The sequence below is a fragment of the Globicephala melas genome, chromosome 3 (assembly GCF_963455315.2).
Source record: "Globicephala melas chromosome 3, mGloMel1.2, whole genome shotgun sequence".
NCBI classification, from domain to species: domain Eukaryota; kingdom Metazoa; phylum Chordata; class Mammalia; order Artiodactyla; family Delphinidae; genus Globicephala; species Globicephala melas.
Genome location: NC_083316.1, coordinates 27167250 through 27176159, shown reverse-complemented (window position 1 = coordinate 27176159; position 8910 = coordinate 27167250). Strand labels below are relative to the sequence as shown.

Genomic DNA, 8910 nt, shown 5'->3' with positions numbered 1-8910 from the left:
GTAGTGTCTCTACCAATGTCTGTTACTTGAGGATAGACGGATTTGGTTCTGATGTGGTCATTTTCTGTTGGCAGTAAGGAGCTGTTATGAGACAAAGGGTGCTAGGAAACAAACAAGATATTTCAAATAAAAAATTACAGAACTCCTGTATCCAGAGTGATTATTTTTAAATTAAAAATTATTAAAATGGTACATTTGAATTTTGGAGATGTTCTGGACTAAAATCTTCTAGCTGCCCACATCAAAAGAGGATTATTGAAAAACATACAAATAGATGATCACAAAGAAGGCACCAGGTCAGATAAAACCAAGGTCGAGCATGGCTTGAGCAAGTCCTAAGTTTCTAAAACCCTCCAGGTCTGCTCGTGCAACTTTTCACGACAAAGATCAGGAAAACTGATCAAGGCCATGCTAGGTGAGGCAAGTGTTCCATCTCAATGCTTTTACGTGTTTTAAATTTGGAACAGAAGAGCCTCAGTCATTTTTAGTTGAGCATGTATAGGTGAGGAGGTGAACATGCTTTCATGCTTTGGGCCTGCCAGCTTTTGAGTCCTGCCACTGGCAACAAAGCTGGCAAATTCATTCAGGACCAAACTGGGGTGTGGGGTGTGTGTGTGTGGTGTGTGTATGTGGTGTGTGTGCGTGCGTGTGTGTGTGTGTTGAAATTTTGAGTGGAAAATTAGTGTTAACAGTGTAATTTTTGGTTTTATAAAATTCTAGCATTTCCAATGCTATCTATTTCTTTCTAAAGTGATATCATTTATATAAACTACAATCAAAGGCTGGTAGTACTTACATGAGGGGCTTGAGGTTTGAACAGCCAGGCTTCTAGGAGGAATAATCAACTGAATTAAAGGATTTTTTTTTTTTTACTCAATTTCTTTTCTATCAAAGTCTGAACTTTAGTCACACACTAAAGCACAACTATTACTAAATATATGTCTAAAACTTGACTGTTATGAAACCTATTAAGGACTACCTATTTGATATTCTTCAGAATATTAATGTAGTCGTTAGGAAGCCTAAAATGTATTTTAATTGACTTTGAAATTCTTTGTAGAAAAATAAAGAACTTGTGCAGAGAAGTGGGGGAGGTAGGTAGAATCAGAAAAAAGTAGGATATGGGAAGTGGACACTGATTATGTAGAGGGATTAATAAAAAAGATTTGATTTTCTGGACTGTGGTGTTTGACCAGAATACTAGGGAATGGCAAATGGTAACGTATTTCTGGACAACCAAGAAGAAAACGTTTTCAAAGAATTTGTTAATGTTTCAGAGGTTTTAAACTAATTCTTGAAAGGAAGACCGATATAAGAAGACGATATCGTAAGTGTAACATAGAAAAAGCTATAGTGGAAATGCTGCCCAGCTATTCTTAGCCATCACCTGGCTCATATTATCTCCCCAAGTGTGCCCCCCACCACTCCTTCAAGAGCTTTTTACTCCATGCTTTCTCTGCTTGGAAGTGCTTTCCTCCTTGACTACAGGGCAAACTCTACTTATTTCTCAAGACTTAGTTCAAATATCTCTTTTGCTATGAAACTATCCTTGATACCCTACAAAATTTTACTTTTTATTGCACTAATTGCACTGTCAGGTTATTTACTTATGTACCTTCTCTTCCAGAATGTTCAAAACAGGTAGAGACTTAGTCATCATTTTATGTGCCTAATTCATAAATTCTTTTTAAACAAATAAATGAATGTTGAGTATCATGATTTTAGAACGATGTGACTGTTTTCATGACATAATTGTGAATAAGATAAAGAACTACAGTCTGGATCTAGTAACAGTGGATTTACGGTTGGTGAAATCACTCATTAGCCCAGAAGGTGATTGGGCAGTATGAATTTGGAGGGGAGTCTCCAGTGAAAGACTTTAAGTCTTTGTCTTAAAGTTAATCTAATACTGTGTAATCAGTGAGTTAAAGAGAGAAACAAAAGAAGATTAAGATTAGTTAATTACATGTATTCAACTCCTGGTAGTCTTTCAAGTTTTAGACTTCCTAATTTACGCTCTGCCCTTTGCTGTACCAACCAATAAGTTAGTTTTGTGGTTTATGTATTACTCTTTTTTTCAGTTGGGGTATTAGGTTGATTTTCCAGACACAGAAAAATTCTTATTTGAACTAAAAAGAAAAAAATAAAATAAGACTAAAGTTTTAAAATTTGTAACGGTGAGGTGTCTCTTTCCTTGTCTTTGTTGTTTTCTCCTTAACACCATCTGTGCATCAGTAATTTGTTGAAAACTCCATCTTAATTTTATCATTTTAGTGTATTTTGTTAAATAAGACACAAGACATTGAGTTTCTTCAGTATTTTAGATGGCTTTTAGAGTCCAACGGGAAATGTTAACAGATGAAAATAATAATAATAAACCCTTACATTGTTGAGAACAGTCAGACCCTTCTGGAAAATATGTGAGTTCTTTCACTTAAGAAGCCTACTGTTGGAAAATAAAGAAAACTATGCTCTCATGTGGTCCTGTTGGCCAGGATATAGTCAAAGCCATTAATTCTGAGGTCTTGCTAGTCTTACCATCTTAAGTCTGTTTTCTCCAGGCCACAGAGAGGAACCCAGTGTCTGGGTCTAAAGACTGATTTGCACAAAAAGCAATGGATGCAAAAGAGAAAAATGGTTTATTCATAGTTTTAGAGCAATCAGGGACTTGAGACATCATCTGGTTTAGAGATTTCCCGACGTGACCGCTCATCAGAATCACCTGGAGAGCTTTTAAAATACAGATTTCTGGTCCTTATCCCCTGAGATGTTCTGGGAAGGGGATCTAAAAGATTAAGGCCTCCAGATAGTTTTGATGCCTAGCCAGATTTGGAAACCAGTGATCTGGTCAAGCCTCCCTGAATTCTGGTTGCATAAACTGAGGCACAGAAGGTTAAGTGACAGCTCAAGGTTGGCAGCATCAGAACCCAGTGCTCCTGATGTCCCGTCTTCAGTGCATCTATATTAAACTACAGAAGTGCAGACGGTATTTTCAGCTGCCTATTTGATATCTTAAGTGACCTTTTATAGTTATAGGAAGCAGTGGAATAGTGAAGGGAAAAATAACTAATTGAAACCAGAAACGCAAAGGACTGTTGTGAGAACCTGGTGAAATGATAGGTTACTGCTTCATAAACCATGAAGTGGTATACCGATATACATATACAGAGTATATGCAGGGGAGTAAAACTGTCATATGAAAAAAGTTTTTAAGTAAATAAAAGTAAAATTAAAATGCTTTAAAAGAACTTGATGGTGCATTAAAATTTCTTCAAACTTTTTCCATCTCAGTTAGAGAGGCATAGTCTGCAGGTGAGCAGGACAATCTACAGGTGCTTTGTGTCTGTGGTTTGTGTTGTTCTCTAGGAACTGTGGACCAAACAATGAGACCTGAGTTCAAGGTCTTCTGCTTATTTGCTGCTTGAGCACTCTGAATCCCAGTTCTACCCCTTATCAAATGAAGTGATTAAAGAAGATAAAAGTTTTGTTCTGGCTTTAATCTTTGGTGATGTTTTTTTCTTTCTGCTGACTTTGCAAATCTCTTTACCATCTTGATTTCTCATGTTTTCTAATTCTGCTTTGAGACTTTCCCCATTTTCATGTCATTTCCTATTATTTCTAGTTTTTAATCCAAGAAATAGTTATTAAACATCTTTTGAAATATGGGCTTCCCTGGTGGCGCAGTGGTTGAGAGTCCACCTGCCAATGCAGGGGCCCACGGGTTCGTGCCCCGGTCCGGGAAGATCCCACATGCCGTGGAGCGGCTGGGCCCGTGAGCCATGGCCGCTGAGCCTGCGCGTCCGGAGCCTGTGCTCCGCAACGGGAGAGGCCACAGCAGTGAGAGGCCCGCGTACTACAAAAAAAAAAAAAGTATTAAAATATGTTACTCTGCTGAGTATCTGGGATATAAAAATGAAGAGTATGGTGTTCCTGACCTTAAAAGAACTCACATTCTGCAAGGAAGAGAGCCATCTAATAACCACATTCTGATAAAATGTGGTAAGAGCTGCAGTGGTGACATATGTAAAGTATCATGCAAGCATATGGGAGGAAATGATGAATTCTTCCATGGCGATGGAATACACGTGGGGATGTTGTCAAAGGTTTACAGAGGTAGGGTGATTGGAGTGGATGTATAGAATGAGAGGTATTGGGAGGAGTACTCCAGGTGAAGTATGGATAAAAGTGTGAAAGTGCCTGGTGTGTTCTGGGAATAACTACTAAATCTGGAGTGGGGACTGCAGTTTGGTATAGAGTGTGGGGTACTTGGGTTAGAGAAGGAAACTTAAAAGGAGGACTCAGATGAGAAAAACATGATAAGTTACCGATTTTAGGAAGATTGCTGCGACAGCAATGTGGTTGTGTTGAAATGGGATAGAATGGAGAGGGAAACCAGTCATTGGGGCTTGTAAATAGTTATGGCTGTAGATGAAGACATCAGAAGTTAGACATTGACATCAGGGTTAGGGAGGAAGGCGGCTGTAAGAGATGAGCAGAGAGACTTTAACAAGTTCCTTCCTGAAATTAATTTAGCACATCCATTAACAACAAAGAAGCAAAGCTACTTGCATGTAGTCTTAGGATTTTTTCCTTTCTCTTTCTTCTCACCTCCCATCCTCCTTTGGTTTTACTTTATTTCAAGCCTTTCCCTTTTTCAGAGAGATAAAATTAATGCCAGTTTCTAAAGGGTCATTCACTACGCAAGGCCCTGTGCCATCTGGTTCCCCTTTATCTCTTTCTATTTCTCACTCCTCTTCAACCATGCTGGCTCCATTGCTCTTGCTCAAATGTGCTAAACACTCCCCCTCTAAGGGACTCTACATTTGTTCCTTCTTCTTCCTAAAATGCCCTTCTGCCATATATCTACATGGCTCAGCTTTCACTTTATTCAAGCTGACCTCAGGGTAATGGAGGTGTAAATCCCCTCCCCCGCTAGGATCTGACTGGCTAGCCATTCTCGCTCTTCCTCAATTAATCTCAGAGCCTTTTATTCTACGTTGGGGTTTGAATGCCTCTCTAGAGGAAAGGCTTTTCTACACTCAGATGGATTCCCAGGGGCTTTTTCTAAAGGAGCAAAAGGGGCCTGGGGAGGGTGTCTGAAGGTGAAGGTAGCAATAGATAGCTGCTTCTTCCCCTCTGTAAACAGTATTTTTCTATGCCATCCTCACATCTCAGGCGTTATACATGGAAGTCCCCACATGTAGGGGATGGGAGGATTTCTGTTCCTCTCCAGAGTGGATAAGGGCGAGAGAAAGGTGTGTATTTATCGAAAATTAAATTTAATAACAAGTTTCTATGAAAAATCAAAGCTTTCCCTCTATGCTCCTCCTTCTATCCCCTGAACTGTTGTGTTTCCCTTTATACACTGACTCTACCTGACCTCTTGTATGTATATATTGTTTATTGTCTGTTCCCACCCATTATAGAATATGAGCTTCCAAGATACAAGGTCTTTTTTTTTTGATCAGGCATAGATTTATTATTTTAGTTCAACCACTACAGTTAGCACAAATACAAAACCACAATCATGTTTACAAGGCAAAAATTGTACAATAGCTCTGTATACTAAAATATTATCAATAATGCAGTTTGAGAATCAAAATATCAACTGGCTGATCTTGCTTTTATGATGCATACTGGTATCTTTTTCTAGCATTATAATACCACTTAAAAAAATGTACCATTCTTTCAATATATTTTCATTCCTAGTATGCATAATTAGTTGGAAAATTCATTTAATTGGCAGTAAGGTGGGAATTTAGTCCAAAGTGCAAAGACTCATTTTGACGAGCTGTGTAATCATAAAACATGCAGTGGTGAACTTTCAATTCATAAACAATTACTATTGTTCAGTAAAGATTATTATTGTAGTGGGCATAATCATGAGAACTTACTTTCACTTGATTATAAGCAGTTCTTACCACCAGATTGCTTATGGCATGCAAGAGGTCCAATAACTCTGCCAAGGGTGTGGCAACTACTCACCAGCACGATCAGCCCACACATTAATGGCTGCCGTGATTAAGCTTCAACACAAACTTAACACACTTCTGGAAAACCTTCCTCAACAGAGTCTCTAACACCTTCCTCACTAGCTAACCAGACATGGGTCATCATTGCTTGGCTTGACTTCTCCTTCCAGCAGCAAATTCATCACGACCTTTGTCAAATAGCTGCATGTACCTCTTTTTCCCAGGGGGCGAGTACTGTAAAAGGAAGTCATGTCATCTTGTTTTTCAGCTTCTTTTAGTAGACTCTCATCTTTTTGAAATTCATGAAATGCTTCTTTCGCCAGTTTGTCTAGATCTACTTTGTCTTGAAATTCTAGCTCAGGGTTTCTTTCCAGTACAATGGATACAACCATTAGTAACTCCACAACTATCTGTCTGTATTTTGGCTGGTCAATATTTCCCAACATGTCTTCAACAAGGAAAGAGAAATTCATCTCATACATGGTCATATCTGACAGGGTTGGTTGCTGGGGCAAATGCCTTCCGGCTACAATGATTCCATTGGGTGTGTGCTCCAGGATCTGCCACACGCAGTCATAGGACTCAGGGGGAGTTCTATTCAAAGACCCATCGATCTGACACCTGTTCAGCTAACATCTTCCATTCCGTCGAGGCTGCAGAATACCCAGGAGAAGCTGTTTCACTTCACTAGGTGACATCTGATATAAGTCTCTGGCTGGCTTGTTTCCGCCACGGATCTGTAGTTCATACCCCGTAGCATGGATCATCCACCCACTTCGTATTTTCAGCATGCCACGGGATAACTCCGGGTTATTGGAGATGATCCAGCCAATGTGAATGACCAGTTCTTGCTGAATGACCGACTCCCTCTCATCATGGGTATTACACTTGTAATAGATGATGTTCTTAATCACTCTTGGAGACAAAGGATTGAGATAGCCTCTTCTTCATGTCCAAAGGCACCCAGAGTTACCTGTTTGCCCTGCACTAAAACATTAGTAATGGATGGGGCCAGGCTGTCCACTAGTTTACTTAAAAGACTTGCTGTATGGCGCACCACCGACCAACATTTTTTGCTGCCAGCTCTTCTGTAGACTCTCTCAATGTGATCAGAAACGGTACCTTCCTTTGTGATGAAGTTGGGCCCTTCTCTTTTGAGCAGTATACCCAGCAGGATGGCTTGGCTAGCCAGACAACTACAGTCTTTCAGTTTTTGAAGAATTTCTTGGGTGGGTTTGTTTTTCCATTCAGTAATGGTGACATCTGGCTGCTGTTCTTGTTCAGGAGCATTGGAGGTGCTGCTTTGTCGTTTGACTTTTGAATGTTTGGGAACTTCTAGTTCCTCAAAACTCTTAAATTCTGGAAGCTCTTCTGTGTCACTGATTCGTAAGAAGTCAAGTTGTTCTACCACAGCTCCAGATATTAGTGTCTGTAGACGATCAACGTGAACTTTCACTCCTCCAACCACTCCTTTCTTAAAAGCTGCCAGCATATCTAATAAGGGATTGAATCAGCTACCTCTTATATTGTCTTCCCAGATGAGAACAAGGAAAGGTGGATGTCCATGCATTTTCCAGTATTGCTTAATAAACTGTAGTGCATTCTTTATGTCATCTATCAGCAGTAAAACATCTTGAGACATGTAGAAATCACTTAGGTCAAAGATGATAGGGTAACAAACCACAGTCTTTCCTAGAATGCGATAAATCTTTGATGTACCGAGGCAGCCAATGGGCCTATCTGGCCTTCCGCAGAGTCCTGATTTTTCATTGATCCCCAGATGGAAATAAGCTTTCACAAGCTCCTGCTGGGCCCAGATCTGAATGGGTTCTACCTGTTGAGGAGTTTGAGTCTGAATACCATATGTGTTGAGGAAAACTTGAAGGCGTTGGCTTTCTGCTATGAGCGCTACATAAACAACCAAATCATTTTCCAGTGGGCCCTGATTGGAAAACCTCATGCTCACATTACGTTGATTCTGTAGTGGGACATAACGCTGAACAGGATCAATGTCTTCAGGACTAATTAATTCATCAGCCAGGAGTTTTGCGATGACATAAAGGGCTGGTCCCCAGAGAAACAGTTTTCCATCACGGCCACAGTTGCTAGGAAATCGCTTCTGACTACCAGGGTTTCTTTTTTCATATTCTACAAAATCAGCTGGCACAGAGTAGTACTTTGGTATGACAGGATAACCTGAGAGGCTTGTCTGCTCACCCCCCGGGGAGGGTGGGGGCTGGGAGCTGAGGCTCGGGCTTCAGAGGTCAGATCCCAGGGAAAGGACTCGGTACAAGGTCTTTATCCCCAGCTCCTAGAATACTGTGTGGTTCATAGTAGGCATTCAATAAATATTTTTTAAAGAATATCTATGCAGGCTGGATTTAATTAAGGACCTGATCAGAGTATTTATTTGTACTCGTTTATTTTTATATGACGGTAATATTAAGATCGCTTCCTGGAATCCCAGGAATAAGATAGTAGGTTTTGTCTTCTTGGCTGCTTGATTTTTGTTGTCGTTGTTGTTCTTGCTTTCTTCATTCTTTAAATGCATATATGCACATAGATCAGAAAGATACTATTGGGTTGACCAAAAAGTTCCTTTGGTTAATGAATACCCAAAGTTCTTGGTGAAAATGAAACATGTGTCTTTTATTTTTACTTAAAACCGAAAGAACTTTCTGGCCAACCCAATACACATCGAAATATTTATTAACTGGTTGCTAGTTTTGCTTAAACTACAAAGTGTGAATGTGTGTGTGTGTGTTTATGGGTGTGTTGGTAGATGGGAAGAAGAGAGCGGCATACTGGGAATAGGTGTTTCTAAAGAAATTGCAGTGTCGATCAAGAATTTATGGACATATAAATGAAAAAGGCCTATAAAAGCACCTGTTAATTTTTCATTCAACAAGCATTTTTGAGCAAGAATGCAAGGCCTTAG

The 8910-nt window shown here is 39.8% G+C and overlaps 1 pseudogene; it reads right to left on the bottom strand.

Annotated features, from left to right (window-relative positions):
* Window positions 1-5500: 5500 nt before the first annotated feature.
* Window positions 5501-8162, bottom strand: LOC132596985 (phosphorylase b kinase regulatory subunit beta pseudogene; annotated as a pseudogene).
* Between the last annotated feature and the right edge of the window lie 748 nt (window positions 8163-8910).